Genomic DNA, 13,048 nt, shown 5'->3' on the forward strand with positions numbered 1-13,048 from the left:
AGGTGACTCTAGTATTTCTGCCTATTTGAAAATGGACTGTTATAGACACGGGACAGCTGAAGATAAGTGCTTGTGTGTTTGATTTTTACCCGGCTGACATTAAGCTTTCCTCTTGATTTTGTTGTTGTTTTTTTCAATATAACCCTGATATGGCATCCAGTCCTACTAGTTGCCTACCATTTGTCAAGCTAATTCCCACATATGGTGGAGAATGTGGGCACACTGGTTTCTAAGGGTAAGTTGTTTTTGTTTTGGACTCAATCAAGGAAAATAGAGGAGTTATCCTCCTCTGAATGTAAAAAAGGCAGTGCACTGAGCCTTGGAAAAAATGACCCCAGATAACGACATAAAGGCTTATCTGGCAGTGTTTGAAAGGATTGTGGAAAGGGAGAAACTCCCTGCTGCTGAATGGACTGAGGTTCTGGTGTCTTTTTTGACTGGGGAGCCTCAAAAGGCATATTTTTATTTAACGGCAGAGCAAGCCAAAGACTATTCTATTCTTAAGGCAGAAATCATGGCCCGGCTGGGAGTCACCTTATCTGTACGTACTTGCAGAGTCCATGACTGGCGGATTTGGGAAAATAAGGAAGATGGTGATGAGTCTAAAGAAGAGAAAATTGCCAGCCTTGTTTCAGATGCAGCTTGTGAGAAACCAGAGGAATCCAAAGGTGATGTCCTAATTACAGTGGTCTCAGGTGAAGAAGTGCATGCTGAAATAAGTGTCCTTGTCTCATGTTCAGTAAAGGCTATAGAAAGTATTGTTGTGTTAACGGAGATTGAAGTTGAAGAAAGTGTCCCTGTTTGGACTGACAAAGATACTTCCAGGCAGGAGTGAGGAAGGGAAGGCTAAAAATGTGCGTTGAAATAGGAAGCCTCCAAAATGGTAAAAATATAAAATCAAAAGTGTAAAGAAAACTTTCCAATGGGATCAGTGCAGTTATACTTGTTTTAGAAGCTCAGCTGGATTGTCACATGCAGAGGCACATAAGAACTCGTTCTGGGGACAAACTATATGAATGTTATGTTTGTCATGTTCGGTTCACCCAGGGTGGTACCAGGAAAAGGCACATACTGAAAAAGCCAAGTTACAAGAGTGTAGCTACGGCCTCAAAGGCTGTTGTTGGGGCTAAAGATGTGGTGATTCACTGTATGTTATGGTTAAGTGCCCAGTCCCCAGAGCATGGTGGTGGCAACATCATGCTCTAGGGCTCTTTTTTTAGCATCAGTGACTGAGAGACTGGGGTTGAGGGAAAAGTGAAAAAAGATGAATATGACTGTGTAGAAATCAGAAAAGAAAATACAACTGCAAAATTTAAGAAGTACAACAAATGTAACACTTAAATACGGTCCAAAATAGAATCTAATGACCTTAAACTCTTGAAATTAGTGTACCATTGTACAGAAATCATTCCTAGGTACCATAAACATATTTAATATTTTTTGAAGGGTTGATGGAAATGTCTAACTCCAAAACAAAGTTCTATACATTGCTTCCAGCCAACACACAAGAAAAAGCAATAAAAATGTATCTAAGGAAAACTAATAATAATTAATAATATATACATTTTCTTATTTGATAACAGCAAATGTTCACCATACAGTGTTCTTGCATCTACTGTCATAAAGAAATGTTATATGTGACAGCTTTATCCAGCCCTATATCCAGTTATATTTGCATATTTATTGGTGTTTGATCTTTATCCATTTCCTTGTATGCAGCAATATATTTTGCACTTCATATTTCAATGTTTCATAATACATTGCCACAAAAAGACACACAGGTTTATTCAGACTGCAGTGAGATGAAATAACGCTGTACTCCTGTATGAAATACTTGTCCAAATATTAGGAGCTAATTGTAGTTTTAAAAATGCAGTTATCAAGTGAATAACTGTTAAACCAATTATACTCAATGGCCTTCTTCTACTGACCCCTGTAGAGGCATTGAGGTCACTGGGACAATTCTGTAACTAGGGATGACAAAAACTGCCAGGGCTCAATTTGTACAATTCCACTTAACATCAGAAGAACAAAAACCTATTGCTGAACTCAACTGAAGTCTTTGGGAGGCAAATTTTGCATTTCAACCCTGGCCATTCTAGATCTAATTGGCAAACTACTTTCAAGAAGAGATATGAGGGAAGTTCCTTAGGAGACATGTACTAATGGCATTAAATAAATAAATGAGCAACATAAAAATTACAGAAGTCCTTCAAAAACATGTTTGAAGGATGTCTTCTAGCTGCACTAGGAGTTTATATTGATTTTTATAAATGGCATGGAGTGAGACTTTGAAAAGGGTTGAAAGTGTTGAAAAGGGAATGGCTCATCACACTCATTCTAAACTCATTCTCCACCTCCTCACCTTCCTACTTGAAGATCTGGTAAGGCGGAGAGGCATCTCTTTTACATGCCCCCAAAAATCTCAAAATATTACCCTAACTCACAAGTCCTCAATGTGCAGTAGGTTACAGGAGTTAGGATACAAGTTCTTGACATGCTGGTACAAGACACCTGTGCGTTTTCATCAAATTTTCTTGTGTCGAATAGGTGCTAGAGATGTGACATAGAAAGAGCTGCATATCTTACGGACATGTCAAAGACTCAAACAAACAAAATGTATAGATTTTCACTTTCTGGACTGCCATTATTTTTTCCTCCTTCACAATGATTGACCCTTGAAAGCCTATATGGTCACTTGGATCTGTGTACCACTGTTGTAGTGACAACTGGAGCCGTCATCCATTAGCCTTTGGTTTCCGAAAGAATAATTTTAAAAATTTGTTAATGCAGGATATTAAATCATCTGTACATGGTACAGAGAAGATGTTCCACACCCCTTGATTTTATTGAATGCAATTTTAGGATGTGGAATATAAATGGTACTTGACCCCTGGGATGTAAGTCTTGGACCTTTTGACTAGCCAGACATGTTTATTATACATGAAGAATTTTTGACACATGCAGCCTAGCGCCTCTTCCTGCATCCCTTATACCTTGACCTCTCTTTCCTCCCACCTTATGTGTTGTATATTATTATATTTCTCCGATCATTTTTTATATGTGTATGTTTTAAATAATGTTATGAGGCATGAAGTCTAAAAAACTTATTCTTGGCATCCACTCTGGGTAGCTTTAAATCTTTCTAGTAACGGGTAAGGAATATTGATTGGGATGGGTGGTGGATATCCAGAAACCCCTTTATTTAATGTAACTTGTAAATTCTATGATAGTCCACCCCTCAACAAACCTCAACTTCCTTTTTGTAAAATCTTCATCCATCAACACTGAGAACATAAGGTAAATCCCATAATGTTCATCATGCAGTGATGAGCATTTTTCAAGGATACTGTACCTGTAGACATTCTCCTTAGTTTTGTAGATCCACATCAAACAATTCATCTTGCAATAAAAAATCAAGTCATTCACAATCACTGAGGATGCTTACACATCCTTACACATTACTCTTGCTAACTGACTAAATGAGAATGTGCCCCCCTTTTTGTACCAAACCAGGCCCCATGCTGATACTTCTTACACCCCTTTTCTCCTTCTCTGTTTGTTAGTTTGATTAATTGTTCCCATTGTATTGTTCAATCTTTCCTTGTGATATTTAAAAAAAAATAATTGAAACCAAACCAGGCACCATGCTTTCCTTCAATATTAGTGGGTGGGTGTTGAGGCAGGGCCTATTTCCCACATCTGCTCCACCAAAAAGTTATGGAGGTTTGCTTAAAATATGGTGAAATATGATTTTCAACATTTTTATGGGGCCTGTGTTTCCAGCACGTCAATGAGATCCACCACATTAAGGACCTTATCTCTTCCATTAGGGGGACAAACAAAAAATTCCTTAATACATGGTTCTACTGATCTCAATTAACCTCCTCCCCAGAATATGGATGCCACCTGGGCCCGACACAACTAGCATGAATCGAGTCCAACCCACTTGATGACTTCTCTTATACTGAACTGCCACCATCCCCTCCCTCCGATCTGCTAGATATTCCTCATATCTACCTGACTTCCCATCCTCCTTCTCCATTCCATCCCTGTATGTTTGTACTACATAGTTGGTTGCGTACAGTTACCACTAATAGGTGCTTCCTCCTGCATGTTCCTACATAGGCTAGTATAGATATCGGGGCCTACATGTCAACCTTTTGGATCTGCCAAGGTTCATTTGCATGTAACGTTATCGCCCTCGGGCTTGTGTTGATTCAGGCTAATGTGCATCTTATGATCTTTTTGATATGTGTGCTCTAGTTTTATATGAAATACAATAGCAAAATGTTGTTGTGTTATTGTTTACAATCCCCTATTTGTACTAAATAAAGAATGTTAAAAAAAAAGTAAATTACACACACCATATGAAAAGTACTGATATTTAAATAGCCACACACATACTTATCGATTTTTAAAAATAAAGTGTATTTATGTCCCCAGGTAGATTCAGAACGTACCCAATGTAAATGCATCATCAATCACAACATTCCACAATATACACTTGGCAATTGCAGAGAAAATCCCAAGTGACATCATTCAACAAATTATGTCAATAATGTCACTTGAGATCCCTGGCCTATTATAGACCCTTGTAACATTCTAAGGATAGATAAAGTCCATGAAGATGGAGAGAATAATGGTTACACAATTTACACAAATTGAGCATTCTTTAGCACTTGCATCAGGAGAAAAGGGTACCTACATTTTCCTATTACAGGAAGCTACTTTCTTTAAATGTACATATTGGTGAGAGGGTTGTTAACCATTTAGGTTTTCTATAGTACATTCAGCAAAATATCACATTTTCACTTTCATTTTAGGCAGATGCCCAGCTCAAATGAAATAAAAATTACATGCAATCTTGTGTTTTGTGAATTTACATGTAAAAAATTTATGTGGAAATTATAATCCAATTGTCATCCCATAAAACCATATATATTCACTTATATTCCTAAATTTTAATGATTTTTTTCACATAAAAAAGGTATACAAATATTGCAGATGGTGTGATAATGATGAGTTTCATTAGCAGCAGGAGAAGACAAACACTGTACACACTGAAACAGCACAATGATCAAACCAATAGTGTTGCATTTAACTAAAGTCACAATGGTTAAAAGTGAAAAATTATAGGTTAGTTCATTTTGTACAATGCTCTGTTCTGTGTAATGATAACATATGTTTTCTTTATTGTGTTAGGAAGAGGAAAGTTTAGTTGCTGGTGGTAAATATGGTTAGAATAATAATTGAACTTCTGGTATTGTTAAGTAAGCTAACTTACACATTTTCTGTTCTGGCAACAAATATTTACAACTGATAATTCTGGAAGGACCCACTGTTTGCCAGATAACTAGTGGTAGAGATGGGTTTGGCTAAATGACAATTTGCATTTGAGATTGGTTTTCTAGTTTTAGGTCACAACGCTACATGTGGCAAAGCTTGCAGAAATTTGGCTAGTTTGTGATTGTGCTTTCTCATGAAAGCTGCTCTGCACTATTTCATGAAGTCCTTGTGCTTTCCTAACACTAGATTTTAAGAGGTTCTTTGATTCCAGGAGACCAGTTATTTGTTGATATTCAAGTGGTTAATTGCTTTGGATAAAAAAAGACAATTGAACAATCTTTACAACTACTCATGGTTATGCTATGTTTATTGTCCTAGTCGATTCATGTTGAATAAGATAATTTTAACCAAAAATATCAGTGTAACCACAAATGTCTGGATGATAAATGCACAGAACCTTTTTTTTTATCAAAATGAAAAGATGATTTTCCTATTATTTTTCAACATACATGTACTGAAAAGGAAAAGGTAAGAATCTAATGGTGTCATCATCAAAATAATCATGAATCATTCATTGTTTAGACATTTTTATTAAAACCCACACAATTATGGAGATGTCAGCTTGGTAAATGTAGGGCTTTAGGGTTAGTAGGGAGTCACAAAATTGTTATTTTATAGAAATCAAGCTACAATTCAATGGGGACTTCTTGGAACGTTGATGCTAATGGATTTCAATAGATTTTTAAGTCACAGCATGGTGGTATAAAGAGGAAGGTCAAATGCAGTAGGAAAAGCTGTAGGAACACTGCTTCTACTGAGAAAAGTATATACAGTTAACCTCCTCATGTGGAATTTGATATTAGCACCACCTAAATCAATGAAAGCAAAACACCATAAAAAAGTCTAGCTGTGTATATGGAAAAGGTTTATGAAAAATAGGATCTATAACATTTTTACATCCTAAATGCAATATTTCCGTTTTGATCAGCTAAATATTCATCATGTAAAATTTCACTGTTAAATGAAAAGCTTAAAAGACCTTGTCCCAACTCATGGAGGCAGCTTCTATTGGGTGTATTTACAGTGTTGCAGTCTGGTGCAGCATCTTGAGTCTCCAGAGAATAAAAAATCAGTTCGAGAATTAAACAAGAAAATCAACACTTCCAAGAATGAGGGATTGTAAAGCGTCAGGGCCACCTGCAGCACCTCTCTTGTTTCTGGTCCCTTTATTATAACATAGTTTATAATGCAAGTACAAAAATCAGATGTAATATGTAGGGATGAGCGAGCAAGTTTTTAAAACTCGACCTTGCGGTAAATTTGGCCGTTCTCGCTTACCGAATTTTTAATTAACCTCTAGTGCTTCGGGGGATCACAAACAGGAGGATTCCCTGCAAATCCTCCTGTTAAAATTTCCTAGATCTTCCGATGGTTTCGTGAAATTTCCCAAAACCATCTGAAGTTTGAGGATTTTCCCGAGAATGCCGGTAATACCTAGTAATATGCAAAAAAAGCAGCTACATAGTAAAAAAATGCAGCCAGCTTACTATGAGGCAGATTTCAATGCCAATCTAATGAGATAGGCATGGCTTTTCTAAGTGCACCTAATACAGATTGCCTGTATCCACAAGGCAACCTTGGACAGGAAACTAGGATCCTTAGGAATATTTATGGAAGAAACACAGTTGGCTAGAGCTGTGCACCTGCATGTAATTTGTAAGTAGTTAGCATCTGACATGGAGGATCATGGTATTATAGATAAAGCAAACAGGAACACTTACCTTTACTTTTGATGAGCCCTTGATATCTGCATAAACTGTTTCTAGCAGGTCCTATCCTTTTTCTGTATGGTGGGGATGGGACAGTGGGCACAGCCATCTTCTTTCTTCTTTTTCCAGCTTATGTTCACATTGCCAGATCTTGCACTGCATAGGCACGGGATTGGGTGACATGTCTTTCTAAAAATGTTAAGAAAATGTGCCAATCTCACTGCACATGCAATCAGCACTTTTTTTTTTACATTTTGGAAAGCCCCTTTAAACATTTAAAAAAAATATTTGGAAACAAGCTAAGCATGTGGGTCTGTTAATATTCTTTTAGAGTATCCTTGGATTCAAAGTTCCTTTCTGGGAAGTTTCCTATATGGTTGACAACCATCCACAAACTAACAGCCCATCAACAAGTGGACAAACTTGGGCTGACCATAATATCCATGTTCATGTTTATTTATTCTCACTGGAATCAAATGAAATTTAACAGCATATCTACATAGGACCTTATACAACAAAGGGTAAACCATATTTTTTTTTTTATGGCATATACATAAAAACTTTAGCTACTTTACATGTGAAGTCATGTGTTACATAGCAAGGAGACCCACATTTTGTTCCTCATTATTATTTTGTTTACTTTACTTCTATGCATTTAAGATTTATCTGTTATTACTGAGGTTTTCTGTTAGTAGTAAAATTATGTAAAAAGAAGCATAGCTATAGATGCAGAAATAAAATTTGGATCTAAGACCACAGCTGCAACACTGCAGTTCATCTGTTTGCAGTACAGCTCAGGCCCCTCAGTGGCACAGTCTCAGTAATAGATAGACTCATCACAATGGCGGACCCCTTGCCCTACTGACAGATCAACCCCCTCTGTGACAGATCCCTCCCCAGTGGCCCAGTTAAAGACCCTCTTTCAATTCCACACTCCTCTTAGTGTAGACCTGTGTCATTGCAGACCTTCTCAGTGCAGATCACCCTCAATGCAAGGCCACAAACCCTTATTCCCGGCCCACTCAGTGATTGACTCCCCTTAATTGCCCTCCATTCAAAGCAGACCTCCAAAGTGTCAGACTCCTCAAGTGACTTTTGCTTCCTCCTCTTCAGTTGCCACACTGACACTGAGCTCTTGTCCAGCAGGATGGGCAAATATTGACAGGGTGGTGTGGCTTGGCCCTGAATGAAGACCCAAGGCTAAGGGTTGTGCTTATAAAGATTTGGAGGTTGGTTAAGGACCTCATCTCAGTCCCAGCTAACAACATCTTTTGCTGTGGTCTGCATAAAGGGCCTGGCCCTGCCTCCCTTTTGGTATAAATTTATCAAGTCATTTAACAGTGATCACAACAATGGAGAACCCTACATACCACTACCATGTCAACTGTTGTCACGCCTATCCCTATGCTAGTGTATGTAAATGTTCAGGAAGAACACACACATCACTAGGTGATTTGAATTGTTATACTAAAGTTGCAAGTATGAACAACAATAATAACTGCATTTTACATGCATTTTACATTTTTTATAACTTTATATTTTGCAACAACTATTTAAAAAAAAAATACCAGATATACTGAAGTTGTCTTTAAACAGTCATCATGGAAGCTTGTATTTTTATGTATTTGTTAAATTTGTGCTTGGAATTATCCAGACTTCTTGTACTGCCACTGAACAGAGGGGCTGAGCCTAAAATAAAAGGAGAATGTTATAATGACATGGTATTTTCCCTTGCGTTTCTGTTTTATTAACAAGCAAAATTACTTTGACTAGCCAAGCAGCTCTTAAATGACAAAAATGTCAAACATAAAAAATGTTTTTATACAGACAGGAATTTTTTATATGTTTATTTTAGTTATAACAAATAGCAAAAGAAGACAGAAAACTTTAATTTAAAATTGAAGAGAAATAGAACTCTGCAACCCGTGCCAAAAAACTAGACAGAGGACAAATAACTAGTTATTAGTATTGTCCATGGTGTCTATGCAACTGATCTTTCCTTGTTACAGCCACTTGCCTTATTTTGTGCTGTGCCGCTCTTTGGGGCAACCAGCATGAAAGGGACAGTGTTCAGGGCAAAACCAGTAGCAGGGTTGCCAACCTTCCATGACTTTAACTGACAAAACATGGAACGTTTTATTTAGAAGGTACATTTGTTTCTGCTAAACCTGAAATGTGCCAAAAACTTCAATAGAAATTAAAGCAAATAGTGTTCTGCCTGGCTTTACAAACTAATGTTAAAGCAATGTGGCCAGAACCAGGAACACCTTGGGATACACGTGAATAACTTTATTTTTCTGCAGACAAAAAGCTAATATTTTCACCTAATTTAAAGAAGAATTTCATTAAAACCAGCATATGTTAAGACAAGAAACACTTTTTATGCAGTGTATATACAGTGCAGGCATCAGGACCAAGGTTCATACAACATAATATACAGTGCAGGAGTCAGTACAGACGAAAAGCAGAGAGGGTGAGTAAGTATGCAGTACATCCAGAAATGTGTATACATATGTCAGAAAATGGAAAAGCAGTGTTATGTGAATATAGAAGCCAAAAATGGTCATTTTAGATTTCATAAGAATAGGTAAAGCCATTGTTCTAGAAGTCCTGTTTGTTGATGGAGGCAAAGTTCCTCCTTTCCTATATTCCCATATTATATGTGGGATGCAGAGTTTCTATGGGGGTGAAGTTTTGTCCCGCTTTTTTTAAGGTTTAGATGAATTGGTGAGATGATCTCTGTATCTTTGCACCAGCGAATCCGTTCACAAGTTTTAATTCTTGGTATGGTACCGGTAGGTATATTAATTATGTGATTGTGGTCTGGAGAGGTTCTTTTGACTTTTCACAAACCCTTTGCAGGGCAGTCTACCCCTAAGATCAATACCTGTCCCTCCCTGACACACAATTTAAAACTAATTGTTCTACAAATGAGGCTTTCATCGTAAAAGCCAATTCCATTTAAATCCATTTAAAAATGAAAAACTTTTTAAATTAGGGCCATCAATACCACATGTTAGAGGGTTCAAAGTAGGTAATAAAAGCCACAATTGGTAATATAATTGTGTTTAGAGAAACTTTCGCAAATATTTATCACAGGTTCATCAAGATGCATTTTTATATTATTTTAATTGATTGGTCCAAAAACTTGGTTGCACTATGAGAAAATGAGGATAGGGAAGCCTTAATGCAGACAACAAAATCCATTTGCAATTTTTGGACATGTCACAAAACATTTTTGCAGGAACATGGTGGGAATATGTCTACTGTTTCACTTATTCGGATGGAAAGTGTAGTTTCTTCCTTGAGAGGAGGTAATTCGCAAAGTAAGCTCCTAGAATGGGGGACCATTTAGACCTTTTTTCAATCTCTGCTTCAAGACCATATCAAACTGGAAATGGCATATCAGAGACTAATAACCCTTTTTAAATGCTATTACATAGTATTTTACATTAACTTGTGTTTCCGCTTATGATGGATTTTTATTAATAGTTTTAAACATTTCTTATGTTACTGTATGTGTTTTGTTAGGATATGTATTGTGTTTTGATTAGGGAACCACTTGATTCTGGTATTTTAGCACAGTAAAAATATGTGAATCCCGCAGTGACAAAGGTCATTTAGCCTGAAACATGTAGGCAAATTGCTACTCAGACTCAGTAAAAGTCACTGTTGAGGACTTTGCTGTATTTTTATCTTAATAAAGGCCAGAAATGTAAGCACACATTCATAATATTTGCACAGGACTGGATTTTGCCCCCTATTACTGACCATGTGACCATGTAAAGCTACACCTGCCCTATTCACCTTTCCCATGATAGCTAGAGCTTCTTACTGCATAGGATGAGTGAAACATTCTACCTTTTGGTTACTGACTTTTGCCTGGAACCCCAACCACCTCTTAGTCTGCCACCTGCCCTGACATCCTTCTGGATACCAAGAACATCCTAAGGCTCGTTGCCTGTCCTTATTTTGTCTGACCCTGACAACATTTCTGCCTAGCTCCTTTGGGTACCTCACTTGGCTTGTTACCTATGTATGACCTGACTTTTCCCCACTTACTGTAGTGGTTGCTGATAGGTAACACCTGGCCTTGTGTGAATCTGTAGTCTCCTGGTCAATCAGTTTCCCATGGTTCATTCCTTGCAATTTTAGGTTCTGGGGCATCCATGTGCTGGGATGGTGCAACTAGCTTCCCAAAGGCTAAGCAGGAGCTTGCCTATAGGTGAAAAGTAGAGTATTCGATTGGGAAATTTGCATCTGGGCTGCATTATTGTAGGACCAGGGTCTTACACTTTAACATATAAAAAGAAAAGCTGCTTGTAAAAATACAGTTGGAATTCCTGTAGGCTAATGATATCACCCAATCTTTTTACAAATCATGTTAGACTATTAGTCAGAGGCAACAATGCTTTATATTTGAACTGCATATATACAGTAATGAGAATGTAGAAAGGTGAGTTCCCAGACACACTCACATACCAGAAAATGTACTGATATTTTCAGGAGAAATGTTTAAGTTTAATTTTGGGGTGCACTATTTATTATTAATAAATAATTATTTTGTTATCTCTTAGGTCAACAAAGAACCCATGTTGCTCCATCAAAATTTTCAAAAATTATCTCCCAGGATATTTAAGGTGCAGTTATTGTATTTTAGGAAAGGTATTTAGCTGCCTCCATTTAGTTGATATCCAAAAGCCCAAAGACTGCCCCTGGGTGCTTCAATTTAAGATGTGATGCCATTAAACCCAGCAGACCTAGAGCTGGCATTCTAAAGTTTTCAAATGTTATATGGGGAGGGATGGAGAGTGGTACACTGTAAATACACATTTTTAAAAAAGGAGAAATCTATCCATAAGGGTGGGTGATGTGCTAAGTAATTGGTTCTTTCTGAAGCAGGCAAGTTTAAAAGTAAAATGTTTATGGAAAGCATAATGTTCCAAGTAGGCAAATAAAGTTTTTGATTTTTCTTTTCTCTGTTAAAAATTGCCCCCGGTTCCAAGTACCACCATGAAAAATACAACCATGAAAAATATTTTCTTGACTTCTTTAATTGGGCAGTGCATTAAGTAAATACATTATTTTGCCTTCCAAAGAAAGATTTTTATTTCTATATGTAGCTACATTTCAAGTAATCCCAGAGTGAGCTAGTGTTTTCTAAATGAACAAGACATCTTATTCTTTTAGGCATGCCTATAATGACGGTACAACATCAGTTGTGTAGTGATTTGCAATCAACAGCATATTGAAATGCCTATTTGAAGCAGTGGCAATCTGTCTTCAACCATCCTTGGAAAATATGTCATTGAGACATTTGAAAACCTTATAGCCAACAATTACAATGGAAAATTATTTTTCTGCCATGCAGTGCATTGGGGCACCCTATTTTGTCCTTCTTTTAAAGCTATCATTATGTTAATACTCAGTGATTTATTCAGTGCTAAAAAAAAACTTAACAAATTAACCGACATAATCACCAGTATCCCCAGAGGTTGTTGTAAATCAGTCTGACTCTTGCTGCGGTGGTATAAACAGTGACCTCAGAATAAAGAAGTCCTCTTCTGTACATACACACCAGAATAGTATTGTACTCGATGGCTGTGTTACTCCACCTGCCTTACTAAAGGTCTATACATTCAAAATAAATTGGATATTAATAAAACAATATAAACAAGAACATGCCCTTGTACAAAAATGGTTGATATGTAAAAAGAAGCATACAGCATACAGTATCCTCTGCCATAATATATTATAAGCTGTTTACTGAAAAGCATATGAAATAAATATGAATGTATCAGATGAAATGGCAAATTTGTCTCTGTCCTTATCTTTTACTGTTACCGGTTAAATTTCATCATTACCTGTAAAACTATCTCTTCACAGTAAAATATCCATTATCAATAATCCCCCAAGGTTAACTCTTTCTGCATTAGTATTCTTTTTCTTGACTTAATTGCGTTTTAATTAGCTTCAATCTCCACAACAGT

Source organism: Pyxicephalus adspersus, chromosome 5 (genome assembly GCF_032062135.1).
Source record: "Pyxicephalus adspersus chromosome 5, UCB_Pads_2.0, whole genome shotgun sequence".
Taxonomy (NCBI): Eukaryota; Metazoa; Chordata; class Amphibia; order Anura; family Pyxicephalidae; genus Pyxicephalus; species Pyxicephalus adspersus.